Source organism: Electrona antarctica (genome assembly GCF_951216825.1).
Source record: "Electrona antarctica genome assembly, chromosome: 9".
In the NCBI taxonomy this organism is placed as follows: Eukaryota; Metazoa; Chordata; class Actinopteri; order Myctophiformes; family Myctophidae; genus Electrona; species Electrona antarctica.
This window is the reverse complement of record NC_136790.1, coordinates 12,088,929-12,115,071: the sequence shown is the minus strand read 5'-3', so window position 1 is coordinate 12,115,071 and position 26,143 is coordinate 12,088,929. Positions and strand designations below refer to the sequence as shown.

At 43.4% G+C, this 26,143-nt stretch overlaps 1 protein-coding gene across 8 annotated transcripts in view; it reads right to left on the bottom strand.

Annotated features, from left to right (window-relative positions):
* The window catches only part of r3hdm2 (R3H domain containing 2), a 314,823-nt gene that overhangs the window by 95,811 nt on the left and 192,869 nt on the right, over positions 1-26,143 (bottom strand). For 6 of the 8 annotated variants that reach the window (XM_079510348.1, XM_079510351.1, XM_079510349.1 and 3 more), the window contains exons 1-2: positions 18,195-18,470; positions 17,810-17,870 (exon numbers count right to left, since the gene is read on the bottom strand). The gene's annotated coding sequence lies outside the window, so the exon portion shown is untranslated. Of the gene's footprint in view, positions 1-17,809; positions 17,871-18,194; positions 18,471-26,143 lie in introns of those variants that run through there. The other 2 variants (XM_079510345.1, XM_079510346.1) reach the window with 1 other exon arrangement.

Below are 26,143 nucleotides of genomic sequence, written 5' to 3'. Positions count from 1 at the left end.
TTGATGAAACAACTGACAATGTTACTCTCTGCAGTGGCTGCATGTGTAATGTGAGTAGTCATTTTTATTACGTTATTTCTAAGCCTAAGAATAGTATGTCCTTTGGATACATTTGTACCTTTTCACTGACAGATTCGTAGCCATATAAAGTGTTATTTTATTATTTTATGACTCAGACAGTGGTATTTCCAAAAACAATCAGTGTGAATTGTTTGTTTGGTCCAATCCACTCAGGAGTCGGACCATTTTTTTTATTGTCTGCGGGACAGGGGGTGGCGTACATTTTTAGCCCTGCTTGCCATGCAGAAACAGTGAGGGTGGTTGTGTAAGTGACTCTTAAGAACAGTGCGTGCAGCCAGCTGACAAGCCAGTTAGGCATGCATCCAGCCAGTCAACCTGCATGGGACTGCCCAACCGTCACTGTGGTCTCTCTGTCACAGCGTGGCTTGTCCACTCCAGAGGGCTAGCAGCTGGGCAACAAGCCAGACAGCCAGCCAGGCATTCAGTCATGCAGCCAGCCAGCCAATAGACAGACAAGCCTGGTCTCGCCTTAGTGTGCCAGCCAGCATCCCCTCCCCTCTACTCCTCAACTCTCCCCCTATTCCTTCTGTAACACACCCCAGGCAGGCACACATCCAGCCAAATATAGCCCCTTTAAATCCCCTAACCCACAGACCTACAGGTCATGGACTACAACCCACAGACACAGAGGAATGAAGCTCTCATATATATGCACGGATGTATGCACGCTCCAGATGAAAACTTGCACGCAAGTGTGCAGGTGAGATCATACAGACATAACTCGGGAAGCAAGTGTAGTGTAGATAAGAGTAGACTGGAGTGATATGATTAGTACAATTGATATGATATGATAAATAAGATATGATTAATACAATTGATTAATACAATTCTTTCTTTCTAGAGCAACCCTAAAGTTTGCCGGACAACTTGTCCCACAGTTTTGGTGGCACGCACTTGAGCCATATCGATCGGGAATCGTGTGCTCGTATTTTCCGTTTTCCCTGGATTCCTTGGGTCATGACGCATCTCCCCATATAGGCCACGCCGATTTCCGTCAGGATAGATTTTCCGCCATTTAGAATTTTCTCCAAAACACACTTTTTGCTCCTCCTCCTACAGATTTTGTCCAAATCTCACAAATAATGGTACACATGATCTCCGGACCTATCCGATTAAAACACCAGAGGCAGAATTTTGATAGTGCGTAACGTTCGGCCGTATCGTTCGGCCAATTGGCTAGCAAAATTGGTGGGAGGGGCCTATACAAGCGATTGCGGCAACCACACTTTTCTTTCTTGATTTGCTCATCATAGCAATAAACCTGAAACGACATTTCCCATTGTTGCCTGACCTCAGAGGTCGACTATATACATTTTAGATTTGATGGTCATATATTGTTAGAATGTTTTTAGGGTAAGAGGCTTGGCTAAGAAGATCAGAGGCAGGGGCAGGCTTTAACAACTATCAGTGTAGCTGAAAACATTCTAGAACTGTCTGTCAGACAGTTCTAGACTAGAAGCTGTTTCTTCTGTGAGGATTTTAGGAAAAGAAAATATGCATAAACAACAGGAAGTATACAAACAATAACATATGTTGCATACCTACAAATATGGCATAGTAAATAAGGGATGTTGTACTATCCCTTTATGTATTATTTACCGGGACATTAGGCCATTACCATAGTCTAGCAATGATGACACTCTGCTAAAATAGAATACTTATGGGCTGATGACAGTCCTATTGCAGACTTAGGCATGTGTGTGGACCACGGTCACCAAATGACATACATGCTACAGAGAATGCTACAGAGAATGCTACAGAGAATTCCAATTCATAGACTTGCAGACTATGTAAACTAGGCCTGGGATCTTTTGAAAAGAGTACAGTAACACTACTAACCACTGCTCACATTGAGCCATCTCATCAGACCCCCATCTCAAAATATTTTGTTTCAGGGACCCCCCGAAGCAAAGATTTGAGTTATAAAAATGTTTGCTTTAAAAAAAGATATATATAGTCAAAGATTTGCACAAATATTCACAAGAAAGCAGATCTGCGCGTGTGCGTGCATAGCGTTTTACAGACAGAGACGAGCACAGATTAGCAGGTAGTGTTAATTAGAGTTGCAGCACACAAGAGGAGCGAGCCAGATCACGTAGCTGACCTGACAGCGGTGGCAGGCCAGCACCTTGCTGCGCTCTGCCATCTGCTCACCAGCAACCAAAACCAACCGCTCCCAAAACCCACCTAAGTATAGCAGTTTCTTCACCACCGAGCTATTCCTTCCACTCTCTTTTGCTCTTTTCAGCCATGCATCTAGCCTTCTGTTGCCATGAGAATGCACAGCACACCTCCCTAAATGTAAAGACACAAGTAGGTAAAGCAGCGACCACCTCCCCCCCCCCCCCCCCCCCCCCAATGAACCCACAATTAGACCAAGACTCAATATTTTAGATTTTATGGTTATATCTATGTGCTTTCGTGTACTACTTGTGTAAAAAAAAAGAATCACACCCATGTGAACTGAGTGTAAAATACCCCCCCACCACTAGGCACCTCAGATCCACAGACCTTGAACTCTTAGATGTCCCAACAACCAAGCTGAGGCTCAGAGGTGACCGTGCCTTCTCAGTTGCAGCCCCTAGGCTGTGGAACACCATCCCCTACTCCATCAGAACCTCCCCCTCCATTGACGTTTTTAAATCCAGACTTAAAACCCTGTTTTACTCCCAAGCATTTGATTGCCCGTGACCTTGTTTATGTTTTGTTTTTGTTTTTTTAATAGTATATTGTTTGATTATTTTTTGATAGTTTGCTTATAATCATGCTTTCATTGTCTGTAATTTTTCTTCTGCTGTCTATCTGTGGTGTTGATGAAATGTCTGTACAGCACTTTGGTACAATGGAAATTGTTTTTAAATGTGCTTTATAAATAAAGGTGATTTGATTTGAACATACAGTCTATGGTCCCATGTCTCAAACTGAGAGCTGACAAGAGTTAAAACATAGCACAGTATTTGTTAGCTACTACTATACACCATAATGTTTATCTTTCATCTGTGTGTCTGTCCATTCAACTTGCTGCCTATACATGCATGTGAGTGGCCACCGTCCTAGAGTTTAATATTTAGCTTAGAGGCAAAGCAAAGTTCTTTGTTTACCCAGGGAAGTGGACTAAGCTCAAGATGCTTGTTTACAGCCACACCCTGCTCATAGAACATTTCATGGTAGGGGTTCAATGCCTTGCTCAAAGGCACTTCAGCGGTGGTAATTTTAACGTGCCGGTCCGGGGATTCGAACTGGCGACCTTCCGGTATCAAGACCGCTCCGCAAACCGTTCGGCCACCGCTGGCTATTTTGGTTCAAATCAAAATGGCTTCAAAATAAATAAAAAGAGTCTATACAAACTGGGAAAAAAGAGAATGGAGCAAGGGATCAAAAGAAGAGATATCGGGGAACCCCAGAGGGGATCACAGAGTACGAGCGCAAACCACATAGATAAGGTTTTCCTAGATTTCCTGTCATGCTGTTCACTGTCTATCTTGATATAAAGCACAAAATGCTAAAGATAAACCTGGCTTTAAAGGGGAAAACCACCCATTTTCAACATTGTATTATGTCATTAATATACCTTAGAGCTGTTGTGTGGAAATAATAAAAAAGTCCCCCCATTTTGTGTTTCCTAGAACTGTAATCATGAAAAAAATCATTAACATGGTGAAACACATCTTGATGTGTTTCACCATGTTAATGATTTTTTCAGACCTCTAGTTCTAGGAAACACAGAATAGGGGAACGTTTTGTATTATTTCCACACAACAGCTCTAAGGTACATTAATGACATAGTAAAATGTTGAAAATGAGTGGAATAAGGACATCTCATATGGATCTCGACATGTGGCCAACCTGTGACATCAGTCATCTATCATCCATTACGTAGGGGCGACTGTGGCTCAAGAGGTAGAGCAGGTCGTCCAATGATCCATGGGTCGGCGGTTCGAATCCTGGCTCCTCCTGGCTACATGTCGAAGTGTCCTTGGGCAAGACACTGAACCCCAAATTGCTCCCGATGTGCTGGTTGGTACCTTGCATGGCTTCCGCCGCAATCGGTGTATGAATGTGTGTATGAATGGGTGAATGTAATGCACAATCTATGTAAAGCGCCTTGGATAAAGGCGCTATATAAATGCACCATTTACCATTTACGTATATGACTCCACATTTGGGCAAGGTTCCAGCTCGATACAAGCCGCATTGACTTCCTACAAAATTAAAGTTCAATATTTAAAATAACATAATATGATCGGGCCAGCGGAATGCCACTGTTTTGTTTATTTAAAAGAGGAAAGTGTAGAAAAGAACAACTTTGGTACAGCAGTTAGGAGGATGAGAGGAGTGTGAACTTGCTGACTTTAAAGGCAATTACACCAGCAGCCACTCTGGGGGATGCTATTGATTTTTTTTTACCTCTCTTTCTTTCTCTCTTTTTTCCTCTATGCTGCTCTCCCCCGCCCCCCTCCCCCCCAGAGAGGTGTTTTTCCCACAGATTGCTAATTAGCATGCAGGAGGGATGCTGCAGGGGCACCACCTACCTGGGCGGGAGCACGCACATAGTTACAGTATGCACATATATGTACACAGTAAACACTAGGACATGTATGTGTGCGAACACACATACAGACACTAAAAGTGAGGTTATAGACTTCATTACGTGGGCTGGGGCTAAGCTCCCGGCTTTAGCCACTTCAGCCATTCCATTCTGTTCTCTCCCTTGAGTGTGGGGCCAAATGTGTGGGCTAGGAGACATCACGGAGCAAACAGCATTAGCCAGAGCAACTTGACACCAAATGGGCTGCTTCCATCTAATTTAGGCGATGCTTTGCTTGTTGTCCGTCTTAGGGAGTTCAAACAACAAGAATCCGGAATCATAATGTTACTGTCCTTTTGCTGGGGAAATTAGGCAGAAAGATACATTGATAATATACTGTACCTTAATCCATTGAGACCTGGAACGCATCCATGTCACGTTAGCGTTTAACCACATTAACCATTAACCCATTTTGGGGCGGGAACCCGTTTTGGTGTTTTAAACATTGTTATAATTTAGCTATTGAAAAATAGCAGATCTACAAGCTCATAGCGCGCCACCGAGTGGCGCGCTATGAACTTGTAGGTCTGCTATTTTTGAAAAATCGTTAAAATGTGCCTCAAATCTTTCCGAAAATTGTCATGATTTAGAAAACTTTTTTTTTTTAGGCCTGAATGGGTTAAATTATTTGAATACAGAAAAACACACAAACACATACAGTAAGAACTCCCCTGATCTCTCTTCCACAGACACATTATGTAACTGGTCCCGCATTGCAATGGTCCTGGGTTTGGCACAAGAAGAGAAATGTGAAATGTCAGAATGTAAAACAAAAATAAAAAGCCAGTGATACAGGCGAGATTTAGCCTGCGGACAGATTTGCTAAGCCTGGCTCCATAACCATCACAGCAAGCGAGGGAAAAGACAGGTTTTCAAAACCAGAAAGAGCGCTGAGGCCAGGAGGACGGCTTGCTATTTATAGCCACAGATTTTTTATTCAAGAGGGCTCTGCTGCGCTTTCTCTCACACTCGTCTCTTTCTCTGCCGCTCTCAGCTCTCTCTCAGTTCCAGCACAGTGCTGCAATGTGTGTGTGTGTGTGTGTGTGTGTGTGTGTGTGTGTGTGTAATGTCATAGGTGACAATGAGACAAGCTACATAATATAATCCTCATTAATGAAATGGACATAATAAACAATGATAAGAAAACAGCGGTGGGTTTGTTCAATGCATTCAGCATGGCCTGATCACTGCAACTCCAACAGCATACAGTCAGTATTCTGTGTGGGTTTCTGTACAGTAAACAGTACATAAACCCTCTACTGTCCTCTTCCTCTCATCAGTGTTACATACTGTAGTGACGTCTCCTCCCTACCCGGTGACTCTCCACCCCGCCCCCCATCTCTCCAGCACAGGGACGCAGTAGCAGGGAATTCCTTTATTACCTCAGCACTGGCCACAACCAAACACGACTTCCGCGCGGGTGTGTGTGTGTGTGTGTGTGTGTGTGTGTGTGTGTGTGTGTGTGTGTGTGTGTGTGTGTCCGACTGTCCGTGCACAGTAGACTTTTGCAAACTATAAAACCACAGTAAAAACACAAACACCAATATCAAAGCAAACACTACCTATACAAAACTAAGGTACCATCATCCCATAATGACTAACAAAAACAACAGATTCCAACACTCTGCCGTGAAAGAAAAACTACATGCACACAAGAATGATACAATTAAAATGTAGGGGACACACACACACACACACACACACACACACACACACACACACACACACACACACACACACACACACACACACACACACACACACACACACACACACACACACACACACACACACACACACACACACACACACACACACACACACACACACACACAGCAGGAAGACACACACACACACACCAAGACCTGTTCTTCTCATCTTCATACTTAGGGGGCTAATTAAATAAAATGATATAGCGCTTTGCAGCAATAATGGGCTTCCGATGAAGGGAGATGCCTGCAAGAAAAGGGAGCTTTGGTGCTTTGAGATACAGATCATACCCCAGGAACATTACAAAATGAAACCCAGCGCAGATAAGAGGCAATTAGAACAGTGGCTTGAGAATTGAACAAAAGTTGTGAGTGAATTTCATGAGAATAGGTTTACATCTTCCTCTGCTTACCTATATATACACATTCACTGACACTGGTGTGCGCGCAAGACATACACACACACAGTCACACACACACACACCACACGCACACAAACACACACACCACACACACAGCTTACTGTATTTAGAGTAGAGCTCTGTGAATTTCCATCCAAGCAGGATCAGGTGTTTCACAGATAAAAGCACACTATGGACAGAGAAGCGGTGGTGGTAGATGCAGTAGAAGAGGCTTTGAACTGAGACGACGCTGCTGACATTAGTTTTGTCTCAATAAACGCTGGAGCTAAATACATTCCATCCCCAACGGCAACTAAATCAGCTTGGTTTCATAGGGTGGGTAGCTTTCTCCCCCTCTCTTTAGCTCTAATCTCTCTGTCAAGACTTTTCCCTTCTCTTCTCTGTCTCTTCCACTCGTTGTGGTCCTCTATCTAGGTAGTAGTTACTGCTGCCTGATATACCTCGTTTTTATTTTATTTTTATGAACGAGGATGGAAGCCTCTCCTTTGGCTGCCCCCTTTTTTTCTGAATGAAGCACAAGCGCTATTGGGATATAGAAAGCTGGCTCGTTGGCTCCATTGCTCTCTCTTTCTCCCTCTACCGATGTCACTATCATGCGCACACTGCTCACCGCTCCCTTCTCCTCCAACCCTCCCTTTTATGCGCTCTCTCTCTCTCACTGGTTTCTGTAGTGCTTGTTTGCTCTCTCTATGGCTATTGCTCTCTCTCTCTCTCTCTCTCTCTCTCTCTCTCTCTCTCTCTCTCTCTCTCTCTCTCTCTCTCTCTCTCGCTCTCTCTCTGAAACAATATCATTGCTATGACAGCCAGCCCAGGGCTAGTCAAGCAGCCCAGCTGTTTAATGGTCTACTGTATGTCACTAGGTGCATAGGCAAGACCATTCAATGAGAAGAGAAAAGTAATCTCTTCTTTCAGTCACTTCAAAGCTCTGTTTTAACTTGTGCTGTAACACGTTACAGCACAAGTTAGCCTAGGTCTCTGACTCTCACTGGACTGCAGCAGATCTTCCATCTTTTATCCTCTTTTCCTCATGAATCCAACAAGTCGTAATACTCAGCCTATGGCTGGAAAGAATCAACAAGCTTAGTGATGGTAGCTGCCGGAGAAACAGACCACAAGACTTGTGAAAAACCAGAGCCAAAGGTTCATCAGAGAGAACATATTTGCTCCTTGATCCTATAACCAATTGCTGAGTCAAAAGTTCAGCATCAAAAGGACGGCCACAACAACTCACCAGTGAACTTTGGGTAAACAGAGCTCAGCTTGACAATGAGGCATGTCCATTGTCCAACTCATCGGTGGGCTGGGTTCTATAATTGACCCCAGGGGGTGACTTATGTGATCAAGCATGGATTTGGATATGGTTGTATGGTTGTGTTCACAACATTGTGCACTATGTGCAGCCTAGCCAGGCTGCCAGTTTTATGTGACAGATATTTATTTCTTTTAAATTTGGGTGCCGGCACAAGTTAACACTAAATTTGATTATAAAACCGAAAATGCAACTTGAACCGTGCATGGTGAACTGTACGGTTCGGTTTTAAACAGAGAACCGCTGGTTCTCAACCCGCCTCGGGCGGTCACCATTTTATTTTGGGGGGGGGTTCCCAGATAATTTTTTTAACTGAATGTCTGGAAAATGGAAATTAAGAGTTTACATAATGTACATACGTACAGTAAGCTTTCCTTAATGATTATATCTGGTTTCAGTATTTATTTATGATGTATTCTCTCTATTATTAAGGTTATTGTAGCGGTCAATTTGTATTGGGGGTGGGGAGGGGGGCGGGGGGGGGGGGGCGTGAGGCATGGCCAAAGCATTTCCGGGGGTCTCGAGCCAAAAACATTGAGAACCCCTGCACTCAATATACACTTAACGTTGTTGTGTGATCTTTAGCAACTATAGTAAAATACGCACATCACTTTGTGGAGGTGCTGGGTTCAAAAAGTGACATATGAAAAGAGAAGGGAACCCGCACACTCATATGCTCCAAAAGATACATTTATTGACGACGTTTCGAGACAAGGCTCTTCATCTGGTCAAACCAGATGAACATTTTGACCAGATGAAGAGCCGCTTGGCTCGAAACGTCGTCAATAAATGTATCTTTTGGAGCATATGAGTGTGCGGCTTCCCTTCTCTTTTCATATGATCTTTTTCAACTGCCTCCGAAAACATCATAATGAGTGAGTCTAAAGAATTAAAAAATAAACAACAATGAGATTGTGTGGTTTTGCAAATTCACAGGTTTTTAAAGCCAAGCAAGCTTTGTTAGTTGTTACTTCCTTTTTTTTTTTTACTGTAAATCAATTGATGGACTCTTTTCTTGTTGCCGTCATCAAGAACCTTTGATCCGAATGCTTCTAGCATCAGCAAAAACACAATCTTGTTGAGAACTTTCAACAGAATTTAAGGACAAAACCGGCATCAATACATCAATACTGTCTATACATCTCAGCCTTGTATCGTATATGGAATATATTAGTACATCGTAGGTGAGCTTCTCCAGGGAATATAGGAGAAGCAGTATATAGCCAAGACCGAGCGGATCATCAAGGACACTCACCCCCCCCCCCCCCCAACCACAAACTGTCACATTAAGCACAGCTTGACACCTCAGCATTGAATGCCTACACCTGGACTACAAGGCACATTCGGCACAAACAAGAGACTAAGACCCCGTTTAGACAGAGACGTTTTAAAAGATATCACGGAGTCGGTGTCAAAAGGTTTACCGTATACACTTAATCGAATCAATTAATCTATCTGTCTACACTACAACGACCGAAACGACACGCACACCCTGAAGGCGCCTGTAGTATATATGGCCAGTCTGTAGGTGGTGCTGTAGCATTAGTTGGCACAAAGCCCCCCCCAAAAAAGAAGACATGATGCCAGTGTTGCCATGTCTGCTTATTATAAGCGACTTTGGGCTTCTTTTTTGGCTTGTTAAGTGTATAGTTGATTATTTGGTCTCGTTTCCTATGATTTGATTTAGCACATTATCAAAACGAAATAATGAAACAAAAGGGAAAGTGCCTGGATGAGGCAAGTAGCCCAATGTGCTACCTATAGAGGCTACAAGATAGCTAGGCTACAATAAAACATTTAGGTGAAGATGTGTAGCCTGTGCCCTGTGACTGCCTGTCTAGTGTTGTATTTGTGTAGCCTATTTGAGAATTTGTTGAAAGTAATTACTAAAAGGCTTGGGAATGGAGTTGGGGTATTTTCAGCTTGTAAATAAAATTGCAAAAGTGTTGATCTGGAAAAACAGTAGGCCTATAAGTAATTTTAGCTTTTTGAAAAGTGGAGCAGTGAGTTGAAAAGCAATAGTTCTAACAAACCTCTTTTGGACTAAATAAATGCTGTGGATGTATGAGACATAAGTGCTGGCCCAGACCATATTACAATATATATATATATTTAAATAGTAGCTCAACAAGCTCACAGCGTGTCGCATCATGACACGAACGTGTACAGTAGATCTGCTATTAATTCTCAAATAACCTGGTCGCTTTTTGGCTTGTTTTTGCAGCTGCACTGCAGCCGATCCGATGTAAACGAAAACAGACAGGAGAATGCTATTCTCCATGTCCACTTGTTGCCGACGGTGGTGGTGTGTAGGAGCAGTACATTTAGCTGTAAAAGCCCTAACTATTAACTATTTTCTGCAGGACAAATGCAATGAATACAACGCTGGGTGCTGCCATCTTTGTTTATTATTGTTCGGGGGTGGCGCATGCGTGTTAAAACACATGTGGGCTTTTGCATCATCGGTTCAGGAAATACGCGGATTTGGATGTCTACACAGTGACGCAAAAGTTGCGGTTTCATATTTCTCCACTGTGGGACCCGGTTTCAAAAATGAATGGATTCATTCACCGTTTTGGTCGGCAGAGTGTAGATGAAAGGGCAAAACGATTAAAAAGTTATGCGTTTTGACTGCAGATCGTCTCTGTCTAAACGGGGTCTAAATTAATTTCGCTCCTATGCCCCCAAAATGTGGAACGCCCTACCAACAGTCATTAAGACATGTGACTCCTTCAAAACCGCTCTCAAAGGGCACCTACGGACGGCTACAATTCGATTTGTAGCCGTTTTCTTTTTTTTGTTACAGTATATAGAAGTGTATATTTGTACGTCTCTAAATGTTCTGATGAATTGATGTGGACCCTAATTATAAACAAGTGTAATGCTTTATGGCAGGAGTCGGCAATAGGCGGCCCGCGGGCCAAAACCGGCCCCTCAGAAATTATTTCTGGCCTGTGAGATTATTTTGAGAATTTCTTGAGTTTTTTCCCCTCAATATTGGAGTGACAGTCCCACATATACGCGTCACGCGATTATGGCTATAATGTCCAAATAGAGAATATTCCCACCTTAAGGATCAGATGCTTATTATTAAACTTGTTGAGAGTGAATATCCGAGGCGAGCAGAGCAGACAATCAGCAGCAGTGACAGGTTTCAGCGCACATGGACAGCGCACATGGTCAAAGTGCTTCATCTTCTTGGGTGGAGAATAAACATTCTGAAGGTGCTATGACTGCTATCCATGCTTAAATTAAATTCTAAATTATATTCTTTGCAAGCAAGCAGACAAAATGTCACGGCAAAGCAAAGCAAAGTTCTTTGTTTACCCAGGGTGAATGGACTAAGCTCGACGAACTTGTTTACAGCCAGACCCTGCTCATAGAACATTTCATGGTAGGGGTTCAATGCCTTGCTCAAGGGCACTTCAGCGGTGGTAATTTTAACGTGCCGGTCCGGGGATACGAACTGGCGACCTTCCGATAACAAGACCGCTCCGCAAACCGTTCAGCCACCGCTGCCCACGTCGGCAAAGCCTTTGTGTAACTTCAAAATGTCTGCATTGACGAGACCCCAGATAGGATAAACACATCGTTTACTGTCCATATTACTCTATAAACGGCCTTTTTTCACTGTTTCTAATTCCTCTTCTTTATACTTTTGTACAGTATGTGCAATTTCTCTTGTTAACTAGCTGCAGATTAGGCAAAATGTTTCATAAATAAGTTCACAATGCGCCTTAAATTGCAATGATTTGTAATGAAAAGAAAGAAAAAAAATCAGCTACAGTTGATTATGCCACAATGCCACATGTGCATTTTATTTTGATCCATTCTCTGCCTCTCCGGGTGTGTGGTGGTGGTGGTGGTGGTAATGACCCAACTGTGCCAACCAACATTATCACCCCCCCATCCCAATCACTATTCAAAGTAATGCAGAGAGAGAGCGCACAAGCCTGACCGACATGGGTGTGAAAATAGTCTTTAATGTTAATTTAAATTGAGATATTATATAAATTGACGTTAAAAAAGGCAAAAATAAAATAAATCACGACGCTGTCGTCGCACGTCTGCCCCCCAAAACGAGTTCTTGACAGAACTTGGCCCCAGGCAAAACCTAATTGCCTTCCCCTGCTTTATGGTGTCGTCCAAAGTTAACAATTTTTTTATTTAGTTGGGCTTGAAATGTACCTATCCTGCATACCGTTAATACATCTTTCAATCGATCAATCAAGGCTCCATTCGTCTATATCCCACAAGATAAGAGGGACAGGTTCATCTCAGGTTGACCACATGATGTGTGTGGGGGGGGGGGGGGGTCCAGCTTCCTCTGCATTGAGGCAGGTAGTCACTTCTTCTCAGGGGAAGGGAGGGTGTAAGAGGGGAAGTAGCTAGAGAGGGAGATACTCAAGAAGGAAGCTATGGCAGGATCAGCAGCCAAATAAACCTTGGATAACACTGAGCCGTTAACGTAATAATAATAATAATATGCTGTGTGGGTCAGCACTGAAGAAGACACAACAAGAAGGCCAAAACAACACTTTGGAAATAACAACTTGAATTCAAATGTTTAAAATGAAATGTATTGATTTTGTGACTCAGACACAATAAACTGCTGAATTGTTTTTATTAAAAAAACATACTGATTTCCTCAATGAATTGAGTGTCGTGCCTGAGTTATACTGAAGAACATAGCAGATCTACAAGCTCTCATTTGGAGGACCCTGATGTAAACACACTGAAGAACATAGCAGATCTACAAGCTCTCATTTGGAGGACCATGATGTAAACACACTGAAGAACATAGCAGATCTACAAGCTCTCATTTGGAGGACCCTGATGTAAACACACTGAAGAACATAGCAGATCTACAAGCTCTCATTTGGAGGACCCTGATGTAAACACACTGAAGAACATAGCAGATCTACAAGCTCTCATTTGGAGGACCCTGATGTAAACACACTGAAGAACATAGCAGATCTACAAGCTCTCATTTGGAGGACCCTGATGTAAACACACTGAAGAACATAGCAGATCTACAAGCTCTCATTTGGAGGACCCTGATGTAAACACACTGAAGAACATAGCAGATCTACAAGCTCTCATTTGGAGGACCCTGATGTAAACACACTGAAGAACATAGCAGATCTACAAGCTCTCATTTGGAGGACCCTGATGTAAACACACTGAAGAACATAGCAGATCTACAAGCTCTCATTTGGAGGACCCTGATGTAAACACACTGAAGAACATAGCAGATCTACAAGCTCTCATTTGGAGGACCCTGATGTAAACACACTGAAGAACATAGCAGATCTACAAGCTCTCATTTGGAGGACCCTGATGTAAACACACTGAAGAACATAGCAGATCTACAAGCTCTCATTTGGAGGACCCTGATGTAAACACACTGAAGAACATAGCAGATCTACAAGCTCTCATTTGGAGGACCCTGATGTAAACACACTGAAGAACATAGCAGATCTACAAGCTCTCATTTGGAGGACCCTGATGTAAACACACTGAAGAACATAGCAGATCTACAAGCTCTCATTTGGAGGACCCTGATGTAAACACACTGAAGAACATAGCAGATCTACAAGCTCTCATTTGGAGGACCCTGATGTAAACACACTGAAGAACATAGCAGATCTACAAGCTCTCATTTGGAGGACCCTGATGTAAACACACTGAAGAACATAGCAGATCTATAAGCTCTCATTTGGAGGACCCTGATGTAAACACACTGAAGAACATAGCAGATCTACAAGCTCTCATTTGGAGGACCCTGATGTAAACACACTGAAGAACATAGCAGATCTATAAGCTCTCATTTGGAGGACCCTGATGTAAACAGGTTTCAGTGTTTTTTCTGGTTATATCCTAATAGTTGCAGTTTCTGTATTGACCTGTACTTTCTTTTGAACTGTACCCATTCTACAAACTGATTACAATGTTTCAATCAATCAATTAATCAAACACTGTGAGCCTGTAGATCAGTATTTTTTGGTGCACGACACTAACAACCAATCATTTTATAATAATTAGTTTAATTTGCATGTTTGTAATGTTTTGTATAAAGTACATAACATTTCTAAACTAGACAAAGTGCCCCTCTAGGCACAGGTCTCCACCAGGGCAGGTCAGGTTGTGGCCTCCTGGTAGCGCTATAATAGGCCAATATGAAAAGCGTGCCATTTCTTTTTGTGGCTTTCGCCTTTATTTTTAATTTTTTTATGGAGGGACAGACAGTAGGCTGAATTGGGGAGAGAGATGGGGGAAGACATGCAGTAAAGGCAGTCGGGATCGGGAGTCGAACCCGCGGCACACTGCCAGCCAAGGTGCCTGGACCACTGAGCCATGGCCCAGGCCAAGCGTGCCATTTCTACTTACGCCTTGGATGGCAATTGGATGATTTGAGGCATTTTGTTCCAAAAATGTGTTTTACAAAAATCGACCTGTTGGTGGCGCTATAACAGGCCAATGTGAAAAGGTTGTGATATATTCCTCAGTCTAGTAGGAAAAGTTGGCCTACTGGTGGTGCAACAGGTCATTCTGGAAAATGTGGGGCAGAGGTTCATTGTTGGCATCTAGGGAGTGTGTGTGCAAAATTTGGCATCGACCAGGTTAACGGTGCCGGAGATTAGCTGGTAACAGACGGACGGACGGACGCGCACACACGGATGGACGGACGGACTCACACACACGGACGGAGTGCAAAACATACTCTCTCCCCATGCCTTCGGCCTGGTGGAGACAACTAATAAACTTGTCTTGCCCATTCTGAGGTCAGACTCACATCCACACAACACAACCAGTCGCCTCGCCTCCCTTCTGATCCAATCAATAATTTACATCAGGCAAGCAATGGATGATGGAGATGAAACAGAGCATGGGTTGAGAGTGAGAGAGAGAGACAGGGAAATAAATATAAATAGAGAGAGAGAGAGAGAGAGAGAGAGAGAGAGCCATAACAAGATGGATTAGAATTACGATTTAGACAGAGCAGGACAACAGGAAGGTAAAAAATAGCAATGGAGAGAGAAAGAGAGACACAGGAGGAGTGATGAAGAGAAGTGAGAGCAAGGGGGAAGCAGCAGCAACAGCACCATGCTCGGTGCTCTGGCAGAGATCTATAAATAGCTCTTCAAATCTCTAGAAAAAGCCACTCTGCTGCTGCTGCTGCTACTGCTGCAAACAGAGATTCAGAGACAGAAGCAGATATATGGGTACCTGGTTGACAAATCAACATACAGATCACATTTCAATTGACGAGAACCGCCAATCTCACTGACTTCAGCCTGTGGCACTGTGTATGCAGTGGTGTAATGGTGATTTATTTTTATTTTTTCGGCAGAACGGTATTTTAATGACGTCAAGTGCACACGCATGCACGAGTACATCCGTGCACGCCTACATGTCCGCATATGCACTGAACAGCTGATATGTGAGACTCGTGACGAGAACAATTAGAAAATATCTTCTTACGACCTTAATGTGTGATTAATCTAAATTGTACTTACGGGTGTATAAATAGTAGCAGTTTGTGTAGGAAATGACTAGTTATTAGCTTCGAAAGAAACTTCTTCTTTGGTGGAGGCATTATCGTTGCGTGCAGACAGGATACCACAGCAGCAGTACTGTAGCCATAATACTGTGTTGCTTTTATACCATGTACAGTACTGTATAAGGAGAGGACACACGCGATATATGGAAATGGAACTATACTGGACTTGGGAAGCCCCACCGGAAGCTTCCTCTCACCACTGGGCAAGGTTTTCTAAACCTTGACAGTAGGGTGTGGGCGTTGTCACATTCGAATACAGCATGAAAGCGTGAAAACACCATTGCAGCACCCAGCTCGGTGGCGTCACTGGCGTGCCTCACTAATCATTAGACTGACAACCCTAACCTCCTGGGATTGAATCCTGCACCGTCTCTCAAGCGAACTTGAGCCACGAGAGGCACTGCCGAGCGAGATAAAGCAAGCGAGTAGCCGTGCCAAACGTTGCAAAGTTCACTTGAGCCGACTCGAGTTATGTACCAATAGGCACAGAATCGTAAATCATGTTTTGGGGAGAGCTTTTGCACCAACTGCCACTCAAAGTGACTACTGGCCAATCACAGCGTGTCTTTTCCGGGACTTTCCCCAACAACTCCAGTATAGGCTCACGGCATATATTTGGGTACTTGGTTCGTGAATCTAGGCGGACGCAGTCTAGCATGCACCGTACCGTGCTACTGGCCACATGCCGTGGTGTCCCGGCAAAGTGTGGTGTCCCGGCGAAGCAACCAAAACAGCACTGCGTGTATGTGAAAAGAAATTCCATTCCGATACCGGTAGAATTTTTCATTCATAAAACTTCCCGTGTGTTAATGCTTGATCATGAAAATGTCTGTGGTTAATTCATTTAACCACTTAAACCACAGCATCCATATTGTGGAGAATACTTTCACAGGAAATAGCAGATCGACAAGCTCTCAGCTTGTCAATTGGCTATTTTCTAGTGCAAAAAGCTTTCCCCACAATAACAGAAAACCAAAAAGACCCTAGTATAGATGTTCTCGACCGTGAAGCACGTACTATATGCAAGGTGCAGAAAGAAGCAGGCAGGATCCTCCATTTTTCTCAGCGCTGGCCTTAGCAACAAGCAGCAGACTGTTGATTCAATGATTCACCTCCTCAGATCCCACAGTGGATACATGATTACCTAAATGGCTTCTTCAAATGTCAGCTTTCTTTTGTCATCTATTTTTTTTACACACTTTAACACTAAATAAACCAGCCACTCACTTTGTGATAATAACACTCACTGAACGTTGGTCACACCCCTAACTCCAGTCTCCTTCATGTAAAATTGTTCAGGAAAATCCAACAAAGGCTAGTATTGGACAATACAATTTGAATGTGGTAACAAGCTCCTATACCCCCTGGAGCTTACAATCATTATACATCCAGGCCTATGCATCAAATTCAACAGCATTTGTATCCACGCCTACACATTTACCATAAGTATATGACTCCTTATCTAATATCTACACGTGAAAATATGAAGAAATGTTGTTTTCTTTGAGTGATCTCTCCCTTTCTTTTTTCTATGGCAATAACTAAACGATAGAACTTGCACCCACTTTTATACTTCTGTAGACCTGTGATGTGACAATGAAGTCGCTCTGACAGCCTGCACGTCCAATCTATTCAAATCAATAATCAATCAATAAAAAAACACTTCTATTTGACAAGCATTTCTTAGTCAAATACTACAACTTGTCAACAACGGAATTGGGGGCTCAAAATTGGACACTAACTTATACAACATCTGACGTGCCTCTGACAGCCCTGAAGGAATAAAATCAGTCAGTCACAGTCGTAATGCATAATCCTATCATTAACACTTACTATTAAAACCAGTCTGTTCTGACAGGCACTAAACTTACACACAAAACACATACACGTCTCTGTGTCTCTCTCTCTCTCACACACACACACACACACACACACACACACACGCCACTCATGTGGCAGCAACACCTTGCTTTCACTTGATAATGTGGGCTCTATGATAATAGATATGATAATAGATAATGGATATACCATGGTTTAGTTTCTCATTCATTCCCAACAACAACAACAACACAGTGCTGCTGCACGTTAACTAACTTGGCACCAACAACAAGTCAAGTTCGAGGTTGAGCTGCTCACCGTTCTGTCCCTTGCAGTCAGCGCGTCCTCTCCTCTGTGAAGAATCCTCCCCAAGTTGAGTCTGTGGAGCAACACAGGTGGTGGTGGTGCGGGGTCAAGCTATGCAGTTAACTTGGAACCTTTAGCTAAAAGCCACACGCTAACAATAGCTAGCTCACGGCATTAGCCTACTCCAACGATTATAATTAGCCACCTACCTACTAGGCTACCTTGCTTGCTACTTAAGTGTTAGCCTGCTAGCTAGCCCTTTCTTCTTGTTCTGTGCAACTTGCAGCCAACGTTAAAGGACGCTGTGCTGTCTGAGCAAGAAGAAACATTGACAGGTGTGGAGAGTGCGAGGTGCTAACATTAGCTGCTACAGTTAGCCAGCTAACTATAGACTTACCAATGCTAATAGATTGGTGTGTTAGCTTGTGTTGGTTCACTGCGACCCCGACTGTCAAAACAGCACTGTGTGTGTGTGTGTGTGTGTGTGTGTGTGAGAGAGAGAGAGAGAGAGAGAGGGAGACGTGAACAGTGACACGCTGCTGCTGTTATGGCTACAGTCCTGTTTCATGTGTCCAAAAACTGACAAAGTATAGGAGGTCAAAATAAAAGAAAAAAAATAAACAAATGAAAACGCTATTCCCCTCTCGACTCCGGGCTTCTGTCTTTTCTTTTTTCTCTCGCAGAGAGAGTTGACGTCAGCGGCGCACCGCACTTGACAGGGTCGACAGGAGACTACTAGATCCCATAGCCCGGGGGCGCACACAGCCCAGCGTGTTTCGGCGGTTGTTAGGCAACGCAATGCGTCCTTCATTCATATCATAGGATTGGCAAATGGCAAGCATGAAGCATCATTTACATATCGGTCACATCAGCAAGTACACTATAATAAAACTATAAAACAAACTGGTCAGGCCACTACTTGGCCTCACTCCCCGAACCCTTACCCACCTCACCCCTGCCCACTTTTTAATAGACTGGAATGGGTTGACAGCATCTTGCAAATTAATGGGTCTGGTCCACAAGATTCGATACACCACCAAGATACCCATGTACCTGTCTAAATACTTCCTTGATGAAGTCCACACCCATAACACCAGAGGGAGTTCAACAAACCAAGGGACTAAATAATTTTCGCTCCAATGCCACCAAAATGTGGAACGCCCTACCAACATCCATTAAGACATGCAAATTGACTCCTTCCTTGACTCCTTCAAATGCGCTCTCAAGGGCACCTATAGGGACGGCTGCAATTCGAAACTGGCCCCCGTAAAATCTGATTCCCCCACCCACCCCTTCACCCCCTGACTGTATATGTTTCCCCCCCTTTTTACCTCCTCTATATGATGATGTCCTGTTTTTGGCTATATAGAAGTGTATAGGCCTATTGTACAAATGTTATGATGAATTGAACATGGTGGACCCTATTGTAAACAAGTGTAATGCTTTATGGTGTCGTCCACAGTTAACAGTTTTTGTAATTGAGTTGTGCTCAATCAATCAATCAAGAGCGCAGTACCCCATGTCGTATTTTCTGTGAGATCTTTCAAAAAGGTATAGGCTGCCTACTCTCAATGATCTAGTACGTATGTTCAACAAATTAACTAACCAATCACCATCACGATGGGGCCACCACCTGTGGACTGCATTTATAATAACGCGTCAGGACGCACTATTCCGCGCAGACAGAAAGCCATGTTCTGCATGGCTTCAGAACATCCAACTGCACTGTGGGGCGGTAGTGGCTCAGGGGTAGAGTGGATGGCAACCGCAAGGTTCCCAGTTCGACACATGGTTTGAACAAACACTTATGTTTGATTGCCTCCCCCTCCTCCCATCAAACAAGTGTTTTGTCAAACCACGTGACTTCCATTGGAAAAGCGTTGAGGTGGCCATGAAATAGACAGAACACAGCATGTTCGTTTGAAATGTGTGTATGAGGCCCCAGAGTTAGTGTCGAACTCGAAGACTCTGAAGTTCTGAACCCCATGCCTCCTCTATTTGAGCGACCGCATGGATGCTGGCAAATACTGCACGGCATGGATCTCCAAAAGGCTTTCGACACTGCATGTAAACCACTCCATACTGATTAATAAGCTAAAGCAATTGGTTTTGATAGCACCTCAGTGAGCTGGATGCAATCCGCCTATAGAGGCACGCTGGGCCAGACCTATGCTAGTATAGACGGTATCATTTGTTTTGGGTGGAAGTTGCGGGATTTGGGCGGAAGTACTGCTCAAGGAAATTACGTTGACGCTTTACAATTCAGTTTACATTCTCTGTGAATGAAACAAGTGTTGTGATTGGTCGAAAATATATTGTATCCGGAAATACATCTGACGGATGTTCCGGTCGGAACTTCCGCCAATACCGTCTGGTTGTGACCAGGCTGGAGGGGAGGGGAGAGAACAGATGGTGGAGGGGAACGGATCACTGAGCCCCCCCCTCCCAGTGAGCTGCATGGCGTTCCACAAGGAAGAAGACCTTTACTGTTCCTATTATGTTCTTTCCAGGGAAAGTCCTACATTGTAGGACTAGTAGCATGCCAAAGTTTGTGCTATTGCCATTGAGAATGCATTGGGCGTTTAAGTTAAATAACTCTACAGAAACTACAAATCATTTCAAAGTAAAAAGTTCCAGCATTTGTCTTCACAGTAAGCTGAATTATAAAATGTGTGAATGGGGTTTCTAGGTGGAAGTGATTTTTTACGTGCCATTGAGCCCCATTATAAATGTATCAAATTTGAAAGCACTATATTTCTAAAACTATGAAACATTTCAAAGATTCCATTTCAGGCAAACATGTCCACTGTAAGATGAACCTAAATAGGTTTGAATGGGGTTTCTATAGGTGTAAGTATGTAGGACTAGTAGCATGCCAAAGTTTGTGCTATTGCCATTGAGAATGCATTGGGCGTTTAGGTTAAATAACTCAGAATCTACAAATCATTTCAAAGTAAAAAGTTCCAGCATGTGTCTCCACAGTAAGCTGAATTATAAAATGTGTGAATAGAGTTTCTAGGTGAAAGTAATTTTTTGACGTGCCATAGAGCTGCCATTGAGCCCCATTATACATTTCTCAAATTTGAAAGCACTATATTTCTAAAACTATGAAACATTTCAAAGATTTCTTTTCAGGCAAACATGTACACCGTAAGATGAACCTAAATAGGTTTGAATGGGGTTTCTAGGTGTAAGTATGTAGGACTAGTAGCATGCCAAAGTTTGTGCTATTGCCATTGAGAATGCATTGGGCGTTTAAGTTAAATACGGGGAGGAAATATGACAGCAAACTGCCTGTCATATTTTCTCCCTATTCCAAAGCCCCCCCAGGTACATTATATATTTAAACTATTTTCAGCAATGGTACACCTATTTTTTCAGTGGGTAGATCTTGTTGAGCTGGTCATTTTGAAAGTAGATCTCACGTCATAAATGTGTGGGCACCCCTGTTCTAGCCCCTAAGATGACCCGAGGCCCACCACTTAAAAACCACATGCTACGGTGCCCAAATCTGAATTTAGGTGCTCAAATGAACTCAAACTGAAGCAATTCAGTAAAGGTCAACACTTCCTCCTGGGGTCATTTTAGGGGCTGGGACCTCCAGTAAAAGGCCTAAATACTCTCCAAGAGTTGGGGAACAACATATCAAGAGAGTGGAGTGGTAGGCCCTTGGATTGACCCAGGACCAGTGATTAAATGTACCCCACTGAAAAATAGCAGATCTACAAGCTCGTAGCGTGGCACTCGGTGCCGCACTACGAGCTTGTAGATCTGCCCAAAGTTGAAGGGCTTCAACCTTGGGTACTGGGTAGCTGAAGTTGAAGCTCTGCCCTTCAACTTTGGGCACTTTTACATGTAGGCTGACCCAAAGTTGAAACAGTTGCAAGGGGGACATATTTGGGCATGGGGTCCTCATCGTTGGATATGTTGTTCCCACAACCAAGAAGAGTATTTTACCCTTTACTGGAGGTCCTAGGCCCTAAAATGACCCCATGAGGAAGCGTTGACCTTTACTGAATTGCTTCAGTTTCAGTTCATTTGACCACCTAACTTCAGATTTGGGCATAATTACACCATTGCTTCAGTTTCAGTTCATTTGACAACCTTCTTTCAACTTTGGGCACTTTTACATGTAGGCTGACCCAAAGTTGAAACAGTTGCCAGGGGGACATCTTTGGGCCTGCGGTCCTCATCATTGGATATGTTGTTCCCACAACCGAGAAGAGTATTTTACCCTTTACTGGAGGTCCTAGGCCCTAAAATGACCCCATGAGGAAGCGTTGACCTTTACTGAATTGCTTCAGTTTCAGGTAATTTGACCACCTAACTTCAGATTTGGGCACCCTAACATGTGGTCTTTAAGTGGTGGGCCTGTGGTCATCTTAGTGGCTAGGAGGTCCAGTGAAAGGCCTACATTATGTAAATGACATGACATCAGCTTGTAACTTCAACTTGTTCCTGTTTGCGGATGACTCAGCACTGCTGGTCTCAGGAATAAACTGCAGGTTGAAAAGGCCCTCAGCTCTGAACTCTGTAGAATCTGCACCTGGCCGCTGATTAACTATCTTTACACCAGGGAAAAACTGAATTCATTCTCTTTGAATCAAATAGTAATCTCAGCAAGGCAGACAGCTTCTCAGTTACAGTGGGTGACTACATTATTAATTTAACACACAAAAAGATGAAATTACCTCCTCAAGGGTTGAGGCAAATCTTTCCGGTGATAAAATGGCCAACAACGTAATCAAAAAAGTCAACCTACGAACAAGATTCCTTTACAGGATCTCCTCACTGGTCAACAAAAACACCTTGAAGACCCTAACAGGAGCCCTCGCTTCTTCGACTATGCATGCAGCCATGCACCTCCTGGTACCACAGCACCTCAAAGGCCCTAAAAACAAGGCTCCAGACTTCCCAAAACAAACTGGTCAGGCTACTACTTGGCCTCACTCCCCGAACGCACCTCACCCCTGCCCATTTTGATAGGCTGGAATGGCTGGGTTGACGACAGAGTACAGTATCTTGCAATGGGTCTGGTCCACAAGATTCGCTACACCACCAAGATACCCATGTACCTGTCTAGATACTTCCTTAATGTCAACGAAGTCCACACTCACAACACCAGAGGGAGTTCAACAAACCACGTGCAACCCAGATTCGGCTCAAACAAGGGATTGAATTAATTTCGCTCCTATATGCCACTAAAATGTGGAACGCCCTACCAACAGCCATTAAGACATTTGAATCCCTTGACTCCTTCAAAACCACTCTCAAAGAGCACCTACAGACGACTGCAATTCGAAACTGGCCCCCATAAAAAATAAAGTCTGAGTCTCCACTCCTTTATCCCCATATAGTAAGAGAAATCTATGAAAATCTGGGAACTAAATCGTTACCAAGACATTTCTTCACCAATGTGTTTCTAAAGGTGTCTAATAACATGTACTAAAAGTTTGAAATTCAACTCCCGTGGGAAAATTGAGTTATTAGCATAACATGTGACCATACCCATAACATCCTATAGGCCTATAAGGCAAAAAAGTCAAAATTTCATCATTCTTTAAGTAGCATGTGACATATGAAACTAGGGTGTTTGCATGATTCTGAATCCATTCCAAGCATTAGATTTGCACAAAAAACACTACTTGGGAGGAAAACGGCCACACAAACGTGATGAGGTCAGCACATTTGGTCAACTGGATATGGCCTAATTTAGCCCAAGGAGTGTTTTTTTGTGCAAAACTAATGCTTGGAATGGATTCAGAATCATGAAATCACCCTAGTTTCATATGTCACATGCTACTTAAAGAATTATGAAATTTGGACTTTTTTGCCTTATATAGGATGTTATGGGTATGGTCACATATTATGCTAATAACTCAATTTTCCCACGGGAGTTGAATTTCAAACTTTTGGTACATGCTATTAGACACCTTTAGAAACACATTGGTGAAGAAATTTCTTGGTAACGATTTAGTTCCCAGATTGGTCAAATACCTGATAAAATGCCCTTACTAACTGTAGGCCTACATGTTTATTCCCCTTTCTTTATATGATGATTTCCTATTTTTATAGAAGTGTATACCGGTATTTATACGTCTCTAAATGGTCTGATGAATTGCAAATGCTGGAGCCTGTTTTAAACAAGTGTGAGTGTGAGTTAATCGTGTGTCCAGACTAGTAACAGTTTCTGTACTGATCTGTGCTTTTGTTTGAAATGTGAAACAGGCTACTATCAATTTGCAAAGTTGCTCAGAATTTACCTAAAGGCTTATTAGGTATTTCCATGTTTTTAACAGAGGTCGAAATGCATGTATTTTCTTTGACAGTCAATTCAATCTCATTTGACTGAACTTCTGTAGTTCCTGAAATTCTCCACATGGCGGCAGCCAAGTACTATCATCATGATGCCCCAGCCGGAGTGGACGTAGCGTGCTTGATTGATTGATTGATTGATTGATTGATTGATTGATTGATTGATTGATTGAATACTTTATTAACAGTTTGCAGGGGGAAAAACACATGAACGGACAGTTCAATACAGGGATTAAAACCCAAGAAAGCCTTAATGGCTTGTTTCCATTGGGGTCCTGTCCTTCATACTCATTCAATTAATCGAAACTTTGACATGGCCTAGTAGCTACACATACAGTAGACTATTCATAAACATGATCGGTTATAAATCAAAAATCACACCATGTGAAATGAGGGGCACTAATATATTAAAGTCTAACTCATGTTGATTAGGTGATGTAATGGTGATATAAAACAAACGGTGCATGCCAACACAAACATTAAATGCCATAAACAATATATGACGTAATGAGGGACAATATGACGTAAATTTTGCCTTCATTGTCAATGGCGTCTTTTAAAACAAACATTGAACTAAAAACAAACATAAAACCTGTATAGGCCTATAGGAGGGCCCCTCAAAAAGAAGAAAATATGTATCCTACGGTAAAGGGGGTCAAGAGAAGTTTAGGGGCTTGATTATTCTTGTGAAACATTTCAAAACACTGCTTCAGTAGCCTACCTACTCACTAGTGACTGTGTGTGTGTGTGTGTGTGTGTGTGTGTGTGTGTGTGTGTGTGTGTGTGTGTGTGTGTGTGTGTGTGTGTGTGTGTGTGTGTGTGTGTGTGTGTGTGTGTGTGTGTGTGCCTGTCTGTTTTGTTTTTCTTCTTTACTTTTGTTTTTCTGTATAACTTCTTATCTTCTTATCTTCTATAGGCTACTACTATACTATATCTGTCACACGCAGGCGTGCGCGTGCACACTGCACAGACATAGTCATCAGTTTGCACTGCAGTGTGTTCCTCGGTGAACCGTGGAACATGACAGAACGTGTTTAAGCCTTTTCAAACCGTACGAGCTGCTCCTCGCCCCCGAGCATGTTCAGTTACAAGTTCACAAGTGAAACTAATTGCAGAGAATGGGATAGGCGAGGAGAGATATCCCTATAACTAGGTTAAAGTTCACTGTTCACTCATCTTGAGCTTTGATCTGTATAGCTATTGGCAGATGGGGTTGGTATGACTAAACGAGGACAACGGGCGCCGTGTTGATGCCATCATGATCTTGATGCCATGCCATGAGATAAGTTATTGGCTCCATCCATCACTGCCAACAGGGACGAATAGTTTTCATCCTCAAGGGGGGCCGTGCCGCCCCGCCTCCTTTCAATGCCTGATCTGCATGTGTACAAGGGACAGGCAACGCGGTCCACCCCCCACCACGCCCGCCCCGGACAGTGAGGAAAACAGACGTGTTAAGGGGCCAGACTTGGATGGTTAGAGCGGCGCGATTGTATACACAGTCAATGCAGGACGAGAATTGCACGAACGGGCGCGACCTGATGCGGCACAAACGGGACGAACCGAGGCGAATATATATTCAGGTCCAATTCCTCATGGGGGCCGAGATCCCTGGTCCAATTCCTCATGGGGGCCCTGGCCCCCCCGGCCCCCATAGACTCTACGTCACTGACTGCCAACAACATACACACGTGAGCGCGTTGGGTTGACTCACCAAATTGAGCGTATACGCATGCATAGCTGCCTCTCAGTTGCATAACTGTCGCTTTCCAAGGAGATCTGATCTTCGGGAAGCGACACCGTCCTGTGATGGAGTATACATCGAGCCTAATGTGTGCCACTGCTATTAGTCTACTTTCTCGTGTACAGTGTATCATGTAAGCGCTGCACTCGTGCGCGCGCGCACGCGCGTGTGTGCGTATGTGTGTGTGTGAAGGGGAGGGTAAGATTTTCTGGCGCGCGGTGCCAGACATTTTCCTCCAAGGCTGGCTGATGCGCTCATTGGTGCGTCCCAACAACGTGTCACAAGTT